Source organism: Spinacia oleracea, chromosome 4 (genome assembly GCF_020520425.1).
Source record: "Spinacia oleracea cultivar Varoflay chromosome 4, BTI_SOV_V1, whole genome shotgun sequence".
Lineage (NCBI taxonomy): Eukaryota > Viridiplantae > Streptophyta > Magnoliopsida > Caryophyllales > Amaranthaceae > Spinacia > Spinacia oleracea.
Genome location: NC_079490.1, coordinates 37,615,423 through 37,630,394, shown reverse-complemented (window position 1 = coordinate 37,630,394; position 14,972 = coordinate 37,615,423).

The following is a 14,972-nucleotide window of genomic DNA, read 5'->3' as shown; positions in this document are numbered from 1 at the left end:
AAAACATAATTATGTTAAATTTTGTTAGTTTCGTCTCAATGAAATTAGGAAAATTTGTTTAAAATAGTCCAACCTTTTGGGGATTTTCCGTTAATAATCCAACTTTTAAATTATTATCTAATAATCCAACCTTTGTACCCCATTAACTTTGATTGTACCCAACCGGTCACCAACCCGAAACAGCAGGTAACATGTACATGTGTCATGTAACCATTTGCTATAATTTTTTAAAACAAAATAATCTCATTTTTTCTTCTTTCTTTTCTCGTTCCTCCATTCTTCCTTCCTCCGTTTTCCTTCTTCCTCCACCGCCACCTCTGCTTCCTACTTCCTTCACTACCGCAAACCCCCCCCCCCCCCTCTCTCTCTCTCTCTCTCTCTCTCTCTATTTCCCCCTTCTTCCTGTATTAATTAATCTCGTGGCCATTTTAACCGCCGGTTAATATTGGCTAAATGGTATTGATTTTTTGGCCAATTTTGAAAGGACTATGCTTAATTTTGTAGGGAACTTTGTTTAAATTTTTGGGGGGATTGTTTTGGTGTTTTAGGTACTTATTTATTCAGTTAAGTATTAGTTTTTGGGAATTTGAGCCCTTACTATCTGAGGTTTTGATGGAATCAATACATTTTAGTAACTTGAACTCATTTCTACTGACCGATATTGTTGTTTGTTAATTTTTATTGGATTTTTATCTATTTTGTTGGTAGTTTTGTGAAATTTCAAAAGCATTAGTCACTTGATTGAATTTTTTTCTTTTTTGGGTGTGATAATGCTACTTTGAGGTTTGATGATGTTGTGATTTTTTATTTATTTTTTGATCTGTTGACTGACATATGTTTAAAGGAGGATGGAGAGAAAGTTAAATTGACTACAAAATTTGACCTCAAATTTACAGATGGAAAAGGAGAGAATCTGGTGAGCCTACATATGTACAGGTTGCTTGTGACTCTGCGAGGGAAGCTTGAAGCGACTTGATATCGATTGCATTGACCATCCTCCACTGCCACCTCTTTTTCCTCCTTGTTATGGTGGCTGCTCAAATTGTTTTGGTTTAATTAATGGAGAAAAAAGGGAAGGAAGGAGAAAGTAGAAATAAAAGGGGTTGAAATTAATGGAGGAAGGGGTATAAATTAATGAAGGAAGGAGGCAAAATTTTTAAATAAAAAATAAAAAATTGACTTTCTTAACATGTTGTAAGTCAAATGGGTGCAATAAAAATTATTGGGATATGAAGGTTAGATTATTACATAATAATCCAAATGTTGGATTATTAACGGAAACTCGTCAAAAGATTGGATTATTTAAAATAATTATTCTTATTTTTTAAATATCAAATTGTTATAAGTTTTCTTATCCATAATTAAATATATTAATGTTTTAAAGAGTGTATTGGCAAACATGCCTAAAGAATTGTAAAGAACATAGGAAGTGTGATTTAAATAAAGGTGAAATGTGAAGGTTGGAAAAATATATAAATTAAACGGTAAATTAGTATTGGTAAAGAGGGAGATGGTGTGGAAGAGGTTGAAAGAATACGTATAAATTAAATGGTGAATTGATGTTGAATGAGGAAGATGAAATGGAACATGTATTGGAGCTATAAAATAGAAGTAGCAAACAATTTAGTTAATCGTGCAGCCATGTTACGAGAAGTTCGTCTTCGTTGTCTGGGCATTTCGCGATGGGTTGAATTCTGCTACTCTACTCCAGCCAGATTGTATTATGGAGAGCACACGTTATGGTCGTCTCAAGGGGTGCAGCAGGGTGATCCCCTTGGTCCTCTGCTCTTTGCTTTGGTTTTACATGTAAGGTTATGATACATATGACAATTCATAAATCATGCGGAAAAACCATAAACCCAGGAAAACATATTATTTACACATAATCATTTAGCATAGAATAGATGCATACTCTTTGTTGCGTGCCTTCCCTAGCTGCGCCCGAACCGAACAAGAACAAGTCTTTAGGACTCCAAGTGTCGTCCCTCCGTAGATAGTCCACAGCACGTCCGGATCCGCCTTAAGATTGACCAACTAGAATCGCCCTCAAGGTACTATTATTTTCGGCACTTTATAGGCAAATGTGTGACTGAATTTTTTCTCTCAAAAACTCACTTTGAATACTTTTAAACTTGTGTTATAAATTGTGAGCCCTAGCCTCATATTTATAGCGGTATGGAAAGGGAATCGAAATCCTATTCAGATACAAATTAATCAAACCTAGAATCCTACAAGAACTCTAATTTAATTAATTTATCAAATAGAATTAGGAATTTAATCATTAACCGAACTCTGCATGTTTTAGGAAACGTGCACGAACACAAACACTTGCACACACACGCACGACAGCCACGATGGGCCTCATGCGTGCGCGCGAGCAGCAGCCCACTCAGCGCCCGCGCGCGCTGCGCGCTGCGCGCGCTGTGCGCGCTGCGCGCTGCGCGCAGCCTGCTGGGCCTGGCCTTGCTGTTTGTGCGGCGCGCTTGGCTTGCTGGGCGATGGCCTGGCTTCGTGCTGGGCCTCGTCCGGCAGGCCTCGTCCGATGCTTATTCGTACGATGCGCTTCCGATTAAATTTTCCGATTCCGGAATTCATTTCCGATACGAACAATATTTAATATTTCCGATTCCGGAATTAATTTCCGTTTCGAACAAATATTTAATATTTCCGTTTCCGGAATTATTTTCCGATTCCGGTAATATTTCCGATTCTGACAATATTTCCGTTTCCGGCAATATTTCCGATTCTGGCAATATTTCCATTTCCGATAATATTTTCCGATACGTACCATGTTTCCGTTTCCGGCAACATCTACGACTTGGATAATATTTATATTTCCGATACGATCCATATTTCCGTTTCCGGCAATATCATCGTTTCCGGAGTATTCATTTCTTGCCTGTGACGATCTTAGCTCCCACTGAAACCAAGATCCGTCGGTTCCGAATATTCATAGATAGAGTATCTAATGCCATTAGATACTTGATCCGTTTACGTACTATTTGTGTGACCCTACGGGTTCAGTCAAGAGTAAGCTGTGGATTAATATCATTAATTCCACTTGAACTGAAGCGGCCTCTAGCTAGGCATTCAGCTCACTTGATCTCACTGAATTATTAACTTGTCAATTAATACTGAACCGCATTTATTAGACTTAACATAGAATGCATACTTGGACCAAGGGCATTATTTCCTTCAGTCTCCCACTTGTCCTTAGGGACAAGTGTGCATTTCCTAATTCCTTTGTCGCTCGATGCTTGCTCTTGAACATAAGGTAAGAGTTGTCATCCTTATTATGTCCAGAGGTGTTCCTCGGTTTCAGAGTTCAACTGATCAAATAAACAGATAATCATAGCCTATGATTCATCCGAGCACGGCCATGCATTTCACAGTTTCTAGCTCTCCGAGTGGCCTTGTACAACTTTTAAGCATCTCATCCCGATTTATGGGAGGACAATCCCAATCTTGCGATCTTGAGATTAGACTTCGTTTGATAGGTGATTACCTGAGCGTTGCCTTTATAGCCTCCTTTTACGGTGCGACGGTTGGTCAACGTCAAAGCAACCAGTTCTCAAACAAGTAATCTCAAATCACTCAGGTATTGAGGATTTAGTGTCTAATAATTTAATGAAATTTACTTATGACAGATTTTCATCTCTTACAGTAAAGTTTCATAGGTCTTGTTGTTAGGTTATGATACATATGACAATTCATAAATCATGCGGAAAAACCATAAACCCAGGAAAACATATTATTTACACATAATCATTTAGCATAGAATAGATGCATACTCTTTGTTGCGTGCCTTCCCTAGCTGCGCTCGAACCGAACAAGAACAAGTCTTTAGGACTCCAAGTGTCGTCCCTCCGTAGATAGTCCATAGCACGTCCGGATCCGCCTTAAGATTGACCAACTAGAATCGCCCTTAAGGTACTATTATTTTCGGCACTTTATAGGCAAATGTGTGACTGAATTTTTTCTCTCAAAAACTCACTTTGAATACTTTTAAACTTGTGTTATAAATTGTGAGCCCTAGCCTCATATTTATAGCGGTATGGAAAGGGAATCGAAATCCTATTCAGATACAAATTAATCAAACCTAGAATCCTACAAGAACTCTAATTTAATTAATTTATCAAATAGAATTAGGAATTTAATCATTAACCGAACTCTGCATGTTTTAGGAAACGTGCACGAACACAAACACTTGCACACACACGCACGACAGCCACGATGGGCCTCATGCGTGCGCGCGAGCAGCAGCCCACTCAGCGCCCGCGCGCGCTGCGCGCAGCCTGCTGGGCCTGGCCTTGCTGTTTGTGCGGCGCGCTTGGCTTGCTGGGCGATGGCCTGGCTTCGTGCTGGGCCTCGTCCGGCAGGCCTCGTCCGATGCTTATTCGTACGATGCGCTTCCGATTAAATTTTCCGATTCCGGAATTCATTTCCGATACGAACAATATTTAATATTTCCGATTCCGGAATTAATTTCCGTTTCGAACAAATATTTAATATTTCCGTTTCCGGAATTATTTTCCGATTCCGGTAATATTTCCGATTCTGACAATATTTCCGTTTCCGGCAATATTTCCGATTCTGGCAATATTTCCATTTCCGATAATATTTTCCGACACGTACCATGTTTCCGTTTCCGGCAACATCTACGACTTGGATAATATTTATATTTCCGATACGATCCATATTTCCGTTTCCGGCAATATCATCGTTTCCGGAGTATTCATTTCTTGCCTGTGACGATCTTAGCTCCCACTGAAACCAAGATCCGTCGGTTCCGAATATTCATAGATAGAGTATCTAATGCCATTAGATACTTGATCCGTTTACGTACTATTTGTGTGACCCTACGGGTTCAGTCAAGAGTAAGCTGTGGATTAATATCATTAATTCCACTTGAACTGAAGCGGCCTCTAGCTAGGCATTCAGCTCACTTGATCTCACTGAATTATTAACTTGTCAATTAATACTGAACCGCATTTATTAGACTTAACATAGAATGCATACTTGGACCAAGGGCATTATTTCCTTCAGTCTCCCACTTGTCCTTAGGGACAAGTGTGCATTTCCTAATTCCTTTGTCGCTCGATGCTTGCTCTTGAACATAAGGTAAGAGTTGTCATCCTTATTATGTCCAGAGGTGTTCCTCGGTTTCAGAGTTCAACTGATCAAATAAACAGATAATCATAGCCTATGATTCATCCGAGCACGGCCATGCATTTCACAGTTTCTAGCTCTCCGAGTGGCCTTGTACAACTTTTAAGCATCTCATCCCGATTTATGGGAGGACAATCCCAATCTTGCGATCTTGAGATTAGACTTCGTTTGATAGGTGATTACCTGAGCGTTGCCTTTATAGCCTCCTTTTACGGTGCGACGGTTGGTCAACGTCAAAGCAACCAGTTCTCAAACAAGTAATCTCAAATCACTCAGGTATTGAGGATTTAGTGTCTAATAATTTAATGAAATTTACTTATGACAGACTTTCATCTCTTACAGTAAAGTTTCATAGGTCTTGTCCGATACTAGTCTTCCCAAAGTAAGTATCTATGCAAATGATTATGACATTGCCATGTCCACATAGTTCAAGAAACAGAACTACTAGTCATCTTGCATTCTAATCGTCTAACGTTTTCTATGCGTCCAATTTTATAGAAAACTCCGATTAGGGACCATTTTCAACCTTTGACATTCAAGTTCACTTGATAGACATTTCTTAGTCACAGGACTGGTCCTGACAGTCTATCTTGAATATATCGTCAAATTGAAGGGACTCATCATTTAATAAACCACAAATCAAATGGAAAAATGAATTCCTTTCATTTATTGTGAATGATTAACCAATAATGTTTTACAAAGATTTAAACTCTAAAACTTTAAAACATTAAACAGAGACATCAAAGCCATTCTCCAATATGCTTGATTCCCATAGCTGCAGTGTGCGAGTTGTGCTTCGCTTGCGGCAGAGGTTTAGTTAATGGATCTGATATGTTGTCATCAGTTCCAATTTTGCTTATCTCGACTTCTTTTCTTTCAACGAACTCTCGTAGAAGGTGAAATCTACGAAGTACATGCTTGACTCTCTGGTGGTGTCTAGGCTCTTTTGCCTGTGCAATAGCTCCGTTATTATCACAATACAGGGCTATTGGTCCTTTAATGGAGGGGACTACACCAAGTTCTCCTATGAACTTCCTTAGCCATATAGCTTCCTTTGCTGCTTCATGTGCAGCAATGTACTCCGCTTCAGTTGTAGAATCCGCAATGGTGCTTTGCTTAGCACTTTTCCAGCTTACTGCTCCTCTGTTGAGGCAGAAGACAAACCCAGACTGTGATCTGAAATCATCTTTGTCGGTTTGGAAACTTGCGTCCGTATAGCCTTTAACAATTAATTCATCATCTCCACCATAGACCAGGAAGTCATCTTTGTGCCTTTTCAGGTATTTCAGAATATTCTTGGCAGCAGTCCAATGCGCCTCTCCTGGGTCTGACTGGTATCTGCTCGTAGCACTGAGTGCGTACGCAACATCCGGGCGTGTACATATCATAGCATACATTATTGAACCAATCAATGATGCATATGGAATCCCATTCATTCGTCTACGCTCATCAAGTGTTTTTGGGCACTGAGTCTTGCTTAGAGTCATTCCATGAGACATGGGTAGGTAGCCTCGCTTGGAGTCCGCCATCTTGAACCTATCAAGCACCTTATTGATATAAGTGCTTTGACTAAGTCCAATCATCTTTTTAGATCTATCTCTGTAAATCTTGATGCCCAATATGTACTGTGCTTCTCCTAGATCCTTCATCGAAAAACATTTCCCAAGCCAAATCTTGACAGAGTTCAACATAGGAATGTCATTTCCGATAAGCAATATGTCGTCGACATATAATACTAGGAAAGCAATTTTGCTCCCACTGACCTTCTTGTATACACAAGATTCGTCCGCGTTCTTGATGAAACCAAAGTCACTGACTGCTTCATCAAAACGTATATTCCAGCTCCTGGATGCCTGCTTCAATCCGTAGATTGATTTCTTTAGCTTGCATACCTTTTTAGCATTCTTTGGATCCTCAAAACCTTCAGGCTGTGTCATAAACACAGTTTCTGTTAAAATGCCGTTTAAGAAAGCAGTTTTGACATCCATCTGCCATATTTCGTAATCGTAATATGCAGCGATTGCTAACATTATTCGAATAGACTTTAGCATTGCAACTGGTGAAAAGGTTTCATCGTAATCCACACCGTGGACTTGCCTGTAACCTTTTGCAACCAATCTAGCTTTGAAAACTTCAAGTTTCCCATCCTTGTCCTTTTTCAGTTTGAAAACCCATTTGCTTCCAATGGCTTGGTAGCCATCTGGCAAATCGACCAAATCCCATACTTGGTTTTCAGACATGGAGTCTAATTCAGATTGCATGGCTTCTTGCCATTGCTTGGAGCTAGGGCTCGTCATAGCTTGCTTGTAAGTCGCAGGTTCATCACTTTCAAGTAATAGAACGTCATAGCTCTCGTTCGTCAAAATACCCAAGTACCTTTCCGGTTGAGATCTATATCTTTGCGATCTACGCGGGGTAACATTTCTAGATTGACCATGATTCTCACCAGATTCTTCCAAAGATCTCTGAGTTTCATCTTGAATGTCATCTTGAGCATTCTCTAGAGTTTGTTGTTCGACTCGAATTTCTTCGAGGTCTACTTTTCTCCCACTTGTCATTTTGGAAATGTGATCCTTCTCCAAAAAGACACCATCTCGAGCAACAAACACTTTGTTCTCAGATGTATTGTAGAAGTAATACCCCTTTGTTTCCTTTGGATAGCCCACAAGGATACATTTGTCAGATTTTGGATGAAGTTTGTCTGAAATTAATCGTTTGACGTATACTTCACATCCCCAAATCTTAAGAAAAGACACATTTGGAGGCTTTCCAAACCATAATTCGTATGGAGTCTTTTCGACAGCTTTAGACGGAGCTCTATTTATAGTGAGTGCAGCTGTATTTAGTGCATGTCCCCAAAATTCTAATGGAAGTTCGGCCTGACCCATCATTGACCTGACCATGTCTAGCAAGGTTCTGTTCCTCCATTCTGACACACCGTTCCATTGTGGTGTTCCAGGAGGAGTCAATTCTGATAGAATTCCACATTCTTTCAGATGGTCATCAAATTCATAGCTCAGATATTCACCGCCTCTATCAGACCGCAGTGCCTTGATCTTCTTGCCTAATTGATTCTCTACTTCACTCTGAAATTCCTTGAATTTGTCAAAGGATTCAGACTTATGCTTCATTAGGTAGACATAACCATACCTACTGAAGTCATCAGTGAAAGTGATAAAGTAGCTGAAACCACCTCTAGCATTTGTACTCATTGGTCCACATACATCTGTATGGATTAAACCCAATAGTTCATTTGCTCTTTCTCCAACTTTAGAGAAAGGTTGCTTTGTCATTTTGCCAAGTAAACATGATTCGCATTTACCATAATCCTCTAAGTTAAATGGTTCTAGAATTCCTTCCCTTTGAAGTCTTTCTAAGCGTTTCAAGTTTATATGGCCTAATCGACAATGCCACAGATAGGTGAGATCTGAATCATCCTTTTTGGCCTTTTTGGTATTTATGTTATATACTTGTTTGTCGTGATCTAATAAATAAAGTCCATTGACTAATCTAGCAGATCCATAAAACATCTCTTTAAAATAAAACGAACAACTATTGTCTTTTATTATAAAGGAAAATCCCTTAGCATCTAAGCAAGAAACTGAAATGATGTTTTTAGTAAGACTTGGAACATGGAAACATTCTTCCAGTTCCAAAACTAGCCCGGAGGGCAACGACAAATAGTAAGTTCCTACAGCTAATGCAGCAATCCGTGCTCCATTTCCCACTCGTAGGTCGACTTCACCCTTGCTTAACTTTCTACTTCTTCTTAGTCCCTGTGGATTGGAACATAAGTGTGAGCCACAACCTGTATCTAATACCCAAGAAGTTGAATTAGCAAGTATACAGTCTATAACGAAAATACCTGAAGATGGAACGACTGTTCCGTTCTTCTGATCTTCCTTTAGCTTTGGACATTCTCTTTTGTAATGGCCTATTCCATCACAATAAAGACAGCTTGATGTGGACTTGTCCTGCTTTGATTTAGCATTGCCCTTGGACTTTCCACCTTTCTTGAATGGTCTCTTTCTAGCCTTGAGTAAATCTTTGGCTTCACAGTCCAGTACTATTTCAGCCTTTCTGACAAGGTGAATAAATTCTGCAACTGTTTCTTCTCTTGGTTCACTTAGGTATAGTTGCTTGAAGCGACCAAACCCACTGTGTAGTGAATTGAGCAAGACAGAGACTGCCATCCTTTCGCTTATTGGTGTTCCTAGTAGACTTAGGCGATCAAAATATGAACACATAAGATCCACATGGAACCTCAGTGGGACGCCTACCCTCTGTTTAGTGCGAAGGAGCTGAACATGTGTTTCTTGGACCTCCATCCTATAACACCTGTTGGGAGAACTAACCTTTAGACCAGACATTGATTCAATCAACTCATGGACGTTCAGGTCCCTGTCCTCCGTACTTTCACGACAGATATCCCTCAGATTCTTGATGAGCGTAAAAGGTTCATAGGCTACAAACCTTTTAGCCCAATCATCAGGGATATTGTTCAGCATGAGACTCATAACCTTTTTGAGATCCGCATCCCAGGCGTAAAATCTCTCAGGGGTCATGTCTCTGGCATAGTAGCTTGGCATGGGATGTGACAGTACATACTCAAGTCCATTGAGTTTGACTATTTCAACTAGCTTAGCTTCCCATTCAAGAAAATTTGTCAGGTTCAGCTTGACCATAAGCTCAGAACCCATGATGATGTTTTGATTGTTGTTTGCCATATTAAAAACTACAATTGAAAAGAATAAACAAATAAATAACCATTCACAGTTTCTCTTAATAAACTTAAATTCTAGCATACATGCATAATTCAATGTTTATTAAGCATTTTATTCAAGTTATGTGTTCCGGCAGGTGTGAATAAAATGATTCCAAGATCCTAAAATCATTGAAGAACTAAGCACAGTTTGTCGACTTAATCCTAGAACATCTTAGGTAAGCAAAAGCCTTTTGCTAATAGTCTAGAAACTATTCTTGGTTGATAGGTACGTCTAAGAACTTATTAGGTAAACCTATCGAATTTGCCACGACATAAAAGGACTCCTTACTTATATCGTTGAGTTTCACCAAAACTAACATGTACTCACAATTATTTGTGTACCTTGCCCCTTTAGGACCAATAAGTAACACCTCGCTGAGCGAAAACTATTACTAGATTGATGTAAAGGATATCCAAGCAAGTGTATATTTTGGCATGGCACCTTTTAACTCAATTTTTAAGTTTGGAACTTAAGGCTCTTACTATGTTGGTTAGATTTTAAGTGAACTAAAATCCTTAATCATGCAACATAATCAAGCTTTTGATCTCATGCATTTTAAGACATATTTAAAACAATAAATAACTTAAAACATGCATAAGATATTTGTGATCTAGTATGGCCCGACTTCATCTTGAAGCTTTGACTTCAAAATCCGTCTTGAAAATCTCCGTGGGAGGCACCATTTTCTTCAAATAGGATAAGCTATAACTAATTACAACTATTTGATGGTTCGCAGACCATATTTGAATTGAAAAATAACTTTGGTACTTTAGACCAATTACATTCAAATTAATGGTACGCAGACCATATTTTCTATCCTATTTGGGCCATACTAGTCACTTCATAACCTGCAAAACAGTACATATACAATATATACCATTCACCCATTCATTATCATGAATGGCCCACATAGCTGGTTAGTAAAACACATTATGCATCACGTAAACATTTGCAGCAATTAATCAAGGGCACCAATAATCTACCAATTATTCAGTCCTTATTAATTCTAATCAAGTTGTTTTAACCTTAAGGATTTGTAGACCTAATCAAGAGTTTATGACTAAAAAGCGCTCCCACTTAAACCAATAAATTCATATGCTTTACCAATTTTAAACATAAAAATGTATTTCTAGTCCAACCGGAAACATACAAATTTAATTAAAATTTAAAGCTCATATCAATTTATAATTGAATCCAAAAATTTAATTTAATTTCAGTCGTATTTAAATTAATTCATGATTTTAATTTTAGTAAAATAATTAGAATAAATAACATTTATTATAATTATAATATTCAAAATTAAAATCCAAGAAAATAATTCAAATTATTAATTTTAAAATTAATTAAAATTACGTGAACTGAAATTTTCAAATTAAACATTCAAAACGATCTAATCGTAACGCAGACACCCTACGCGTTGCACGCCCATGGGCCGTACGCACACAGCCATTGCTGGCTATGTGCGCGCAGCCCATGCGCTCGTCGCATAGCTGCTGCTTCCCTATCGCAAGCCTCCGCACGCATTGGTGCTCGCTGCGCGCGCCAGCGCTCATCGCACGCGAGCTATCGCTCGCAGTGCGCGCGCGCGACATCGCTCGCTGGGCGCGCGACATCGCTCGCTGGGCGCGCGAGCCATCGCTCGCTGGGCGCGCGACATCGCTCGCTGGGCGCGCGACATCGCTCGCTGGGGCGCGACATCGCTCGCTGGGCGGGCGACATCGCTCGCTGTGCGCGCGAGTAATGCTGGGCGCAGCGCTCGTGGCACGCGAGCTTGCGCTCGCTGCGCGCGAGGCTGCGCGCTCTTGTGCGAGGCAGCGCGCGTTGTGGCGCAGCTCGCTTGCTGCCCACACGCGACTGCCTTGGCTCGCTCTTCGCCCATGCCCATTCGTTCATTGCTCGTGGCACACGACACAAGGCAGGGCTGCTGCCTTGTGCTCGTGCACTACGCCCTTGCTCATTGCATTCGTGCCGCACGGGCGACGAGCTCCCTTGCTCGTCGTCGCATGCCCGCATTATACAACACCCCTTAAGGGTAACACGAAGCGTCCATTGCTTCGTGCGTGCAAGTTTTATGAACGAATCGCATAAAATTTAAAATTTATATTTAAAATTAATGACAAATTAATAAATAATATTAATTTCATAATTTTAGGGCGAAAAAATCGAAAATTTATTATCCAATTGATTTCCGATTGATATGGATTCAAGTCTAGGTCATAAAAATTTAAAATTTATCGTAAATTTACAATTTTTATGGTGGTTTTTAATCATAGGTTTCTAATTAAATTACAATTAATTATGAAAATCAAATTAATTCTAAATTATTCTAATTTTCAACAAATTAATCATAATTAATAATTAGATTGCATAATTAACAAGACTAGGCATTCAAACTTGTTAAACATATGCAGTAGGTCAATCAAAAATTCAAGATTTATCAACAAGAATCGCAAATATTTAATTTAACATCTTAAATTTACGAAATTTTGCATTCGAAAAACTAAAACCTTCGAAAAGTCATAGTTAGGCTTCGAATTTGAGAATTCTGGGTTCGGCAGAAAAATATTATTTTTGTCAAAATTTTTAGAATGCCTTTTACATGCGGAATTGACACAAAAATCACTCAATTCGGATGAGTAACGAAGAAACTGCCGAAAAACTGCGTACGTATAATTAAATAAACGCAATTTGCAATTAATTAACAATTACGAAAATTAATCACCCCTTTTAATTCTTGCAAATTTGTAATATTTAACCATGTTCATGCAATTTAGATTATGAAAATAATAAGGGGCTCGTGATACCACTGTAAGGTTATGATACATATGACAATTCATAAATCATGCGGAAAAACCATAAACCCAGGAAAACATATTATTTACACATAATCATTTAGCATAGAATAGATGCATACTCTTTGTTGCGTGCCTTCCCTAGCTGCGCCCGAACCGAACAAGAACAAGTCTTTAGGACTCCAAGTGTCGTCCCTCCGTAGATAGTCCACAGCACGTCCGGATCCGCCTTAAGATTGACCAACTAGAATCGCCCTTAAGGTACTATTATTTTCGGCACTTTATAGGCAAATGTGTGACTGAATTTTTTCTCTCAAAAACTCACTTTGAATACTTTTAAACTTGTGTTATAAATTGTGAGCCCTAGCCTCATATTTATAGCGGTATGGAAAGGGAATCGAAATCCTATTCAGATACAAATTAATCAAACCTAGAATCCTACAAGAACTCTAATTTAATTAATTTATCAAATAGAATTAGGAATTTAATCATTAACCGAACTCTGCATGTTTTAGGAAACGTGCACGAACACAAACACTTGCACACACACGCACGACAGCCACGATGGGCCTCATGCGTGCGCGCGAGCAGCAGCCCACTCAGCGCCCGCGCGCGCTGCGCGCTGCGCGCGCTGTGCGCGCTGTGCGCTGCGCGTGCTGTGCGCGCTGTGCGCGCTGCGCGCTGCGCGCAGCCTGCTGGGCCTGGCCTTGCTGTTTTTGCGGCGCGCTTGGCTTGCTGGGCGATGGCCTGGCTTCGTGCTGGGCTTCGTCCGGCAGGCCTCGTCCGATGCTTATTCGTACGATGCGCTTCCGATTAAATTTTCCGATTCCGGAATTCATTTCCGATACGAACAATATTTAATATTTCCGATTCCGGAATTAATTTCCGTTTCGAACAAATATTTAATATTTCCGTTTCCGGAATTATTTTCCGATTCCGGTAATATTTCCGATTCTGACAATATTTCCGTTTCCGGCAATATTTCCGATTCTGGCAATATTTCCATTTCCGATAATATTTTCCGATACGTACCATGTTTCCGTTTCCGGCAACATCTACGACTTGGATAATATTTATATTTCCGATACGATCCATATTTCCGTTTCCGGCAATATCATCGTTTCCGGAGTATTCATTTCTTGCCTGTGACGATCTTAGCTCCCACTGAAACCAAGATCCGTCGGTTCCGAATATTCATAGATAGAGTATCTAATGCCATTAGATACTTGATCCGTTTACGTACTATTTGTGTGACCCTACGGGTTCAGTCAAGAGTAAGATGTGGATTAATATCATTAATTCCACTTGAACTGAAGCGGCCTCTAGCTAGGCATTCAGCTCACTTGATCTCACTGAATTATTAACTTGTCAATTAATACTGAACCGCATTTATTAGACTTAACATAGAATGCATACTTGGACCAAGGGCATTATTTCCTTCATTACAACCCCTGTTTGTAAAATCAGGGATGCTTTTGATGTATGTCTTCAGGCATGGTATTTGGATGATGGCTTTATTATTGGTGACACCTTGGTGGTTGGGAAGGTTCTGCAGTTGATTATGGAGGACGAGCCTTGTCTCGGGTTACATCTTAACGTGGAGAAGACCGATGTTTTCTGGCCTACAGAGGACCCTCGAAGCAGGCTTGTGGGAGTCTTTCCCCCTGATATTTCTCATCATTTGCATGGTGTTAAGTTGCTAGGTGGTCCCGCTAGTTCTAATCCATCTTTTAATGGTGAGCTTGTGATGTAGAGGGTGACCAAGACCATTGGGCTTATGGATAAGGTTGCTCAGCTTGATGATCCTTAGTGTGAGCTATTGTTACTTAGGGCATGTACCGTAGTTTCTAAACTCTACTTTGCTTTGCGTACCTGTCCTCCTTGTATTATTGAGGCGGCTCAGCGCACTTTTGATGAGGCTCTTCGATCTGCCTTGGAGCGTATTGTAACTGCTTTGGGGCCTGGCTTTGGCGATTGGCAGTGGCATCTTTCCACCTTACCTTTTTCTTTTGGCGGACTTGGTGTTTATTCCGCAGGTGATGTTCGTAATTATACTTTTCTTGCTTCTCGATTGCAGTCTTTTGGTTTGCAGAAAAACCTTGTACGACATGCTGGTATTGTTGGTCCTGGTCGAGTATTTGAGGATGCGTTGAGTCTATTTAGTAGAACAGTGGAGTATGACATTCTGAGTAACCCTAGTGAGGTCGCTGCCCCTAAACTCATGAAGAAATTGGCAGATATATAT